This window comes from Ochotona curzoniae, unplaced genomic scaffold, assembly GCF_017591425.1.
Source record: "Ochotona curzoniae isolate NIBS_2020 unplaced genomic scaffold, NIBS_Ocur_1.0 contig_430, whole genome shotgun sequence".
NCBI lineage: Eukaryota > Metazoa > Chordata > Mammalia > Lagomorpha > Ochotonidae > Ochotona > Ochotona curzoniae.
In genome coordinates, this window is record NW_024466219.1 from 18,824,432 (window position 1) to 18,827,358 (window position 2,927).

Genomic DNA, 2,927 nt, shown 5'->3' on the forward strand with positions numbered 1-2,927 from the left:
AGCAGTTGTCCCACTTGTCACTTCCACACCCTCTCAAACAATTTTTAAAGAATCAAGAGGCTGGGGGATATTAGAACAATTTTTTTTTTTTTTGCTTTGCATGTTACAAATGGTCTCATAGTATGTTATCATTGCATATTAAAAAGGCCATACTTTTTTTTTTAAAAAAAATGTGAGATTGCAATTTAGTCTTGTTAACTATCTCCTTTCTTCATTTTACTGACTGACTGCAATTTTGGCCCCAGAATTCTGTTGTCTCTAAAGCTTCCTCTGGCACGAAGCAATACCTGTCACTCCTCTGGCATAAGCACAGGGAGCGATTCCTTAGATCCCCAGGCCAGTTATCTTGAAAATTCTACCAGCTTCAGGTTGTTGTAAAAGACTGTTGAGGTCCAGCCCATCCCGGGCACAGGTCACATACAGTTCAGAGTAGTCCTTCCCTCCTAAGCAACGTGGAGTTGCCTTGTCCACAGGCGACTTTACAGTTTGAAGTCTTTTTCCTGTTTCAGGACCCAAGCAGATCACTCTTCCTCCATTGTAACAGCTACCCCAAACTTCCCTTCAGTATCAGTACACATTCTGCCTGGGATTTGTTCCTCTTTCTCCATCTTGCAAATGTTCTAGCTGTTGGAGATCAGTCCCGCATCCACCAAGCAGGCCAAGCTATCAATGTAATAGAAGATTTTATGGTCTAGGGACCAATCCAAACCATTGGAGTTGTCCACCTGAGCAAAGTCCTTTTTCACTTGATGGTCAGGAAAGAGGACGTACAGGGATCCTTGGTGCCACTCAAGCACTGCTGGGGCCATCTTCTTGGCCAGGGTACCAGCAAAGAATCATCCTGCAGGATCTACCGTTCCATCACTGAATCGATTGTTTTTCTTATCTTTATCCACTGTGACCAGGGTAACTACCGACTGATCTTCAAAGTTCACAGTGCAAAACCTTATCCCAGTGGTGGCTGCACAGCCTCTGGACTGGCACAGGGTCACCGAGGACCCCAGGGCTGCTGTGAATGGACAGTCATTCAGTGCACTGCCTTGGATTGCCAGTGGATTCCACCGGCAAAACTTTTTTTTTCTAATTATTTTATTTTGAAAATCTTTACATAGTTGATTAGGGCAGAAAAGATCAAGGGCTACAGGAAAGTGGGTAAGATCATTGTTTCATTATTATTATTATTATTTTCTGTATCTGGGATAGGGAAGAGAGAAAGGGAGAAGCCCTACCCAGCCTTCCACCCACCCCAGGTCCCCGATGTGGGGCATGCTCCGAGGCTCCTGCTCAAATGGTTTTGATAGTCCAACAGTTCTGAATTGCTGTCAGTCTCGCCATTCCAAGCATGATGAAATCTCTCCAGAATCCACTGGCTGACATAGTCCACCTTAGAGTCTCTGTTTGCCCAGGTTTTCACTGCCAACACTTGGCTAGGGTAGTTGATTGATTTGTTCTGTCCTCCGTCCTCTGTTGTGGTACCAGGTGTCCTCTGCAGACTCCAACGTACTGCCATAGCCTCCATGTGCACCTGGATATGCTGTCCGCTGCTCCGTCTGAGCTTCTGAGGAGGCTCAGCTTTGACAGCTGCTCTCCATGGTCAGACCATGGAACCTGCAGTTGTCTTCCTGATTGGGTTTTTGAGATCAGCAGTTCAGTTAGAGGGATCCCCAGAGAAGCTTTGTCTGAGGTGATCCAAGACTTGATTCTTGTATGCATGCCAATACAGGACCCTACACAGTCTGTCATCCCAATCAGTTTATGCATATGCTGGTGCTTGCAATAGCTGGGTCAGTTCTGTTTTCAGCCCTGTCTTCCACACAAACAACTGGATGTTGCAGTCCAGGCTGATTGTGCCCACCACACACTCTGCCCTCACACAAACCAGTGGGAGCTGCAATCTAGTTGGAATCACCCACCAGGCCCACCCCCTGCCCTGGTTCTCGTGCTTGCCAGTATGTACGGCAGACTGGTCCAGTCTGTCCCACGTCCCATTGAGCTCTCATATATGTCACTGGGCATTGAAGCCTAGTTCAACCCAACCAGTCCCAGTATCCAGCCCACGCATCACCGGCAAAGCTTTTTCCCAGGGATATCCACGAAGAGCAGAGGGCCTGATGCTTCCCCCACACTGGAGATTCACCACAGTGGCACTTCTCGGGCAGAACACACCCAATGGTAATGGACGACATGATCACAAGACACAGCTTCAGTAACTTCCTTTTCAACCTGTCTGAAAATAACTAAAAGGTGACACTCGGGCATTCACACCTAGGCACTACTCCAGCAGCTGTGCTTTTATGAGACAGATTTTGATTGACGAAGAAGGGGGTTGGACACTTCCGGGAGGCACTTGGAGCAACAGCAAGAGCACTGCTCATCAGGCTGGAGATTCCTTTCAATGCCTCCGAAGCCTCTCGATTTAAATTGAACCAAGGCTGAATTTGACGATCCAGATAGGAAACTGTTTCTTCTTTCTCTAGTTAAGAGTTTTGGTCCTTGTTCTCAGCAGTGACTGGTGGAACGTTTTAATGGAATATTTCCCTCCATTAGTTGGTAAGACCATGAAATTAAAGTATTACCTGTGTTGTTCAGAATTGTGTCTTTATTGTCTAGAACTGTTCCTGAATCATTCATAGTAGGAGCTCAGTAGATACTAGGGAAAGAATGAATGAATGAAGTGACCAAGAAGTATAAATTGTTATGGGGTTACAAAGGAGGGGTGGTTACATGCAGTTGAAGGGTTTGGTTTTTAGAGAAGAGCTGAGGCTGTGCTTGCTTGGAGCTCAAGGATGACAGCGTAAAATGCAACTTCTTCCTCCTGCTGAGAGCCAATAGGGACATACCTGGTGGGAACTGCACCTTAAAACTAATGTACACTGTGACAATGAGCTCTTTGTAGAGAAAAGTGGTGGGAAGATTCCACTTCCCTT

The 2,927-nt window shown here is 46.3% G+C and overlaps 1 pseudogene; it reads right to left on the bottom strand.

Moving 5' to 3' along the window:
• Nucleotides 1–258: 258 nt before the first annotated feature.
• Nucleotides 259–2,186, bottom strand: LOC121160109 (annotated as a pseudogene).
• Nucleotides 2,187–2,927: the final 741 nt, after the last annotated feature.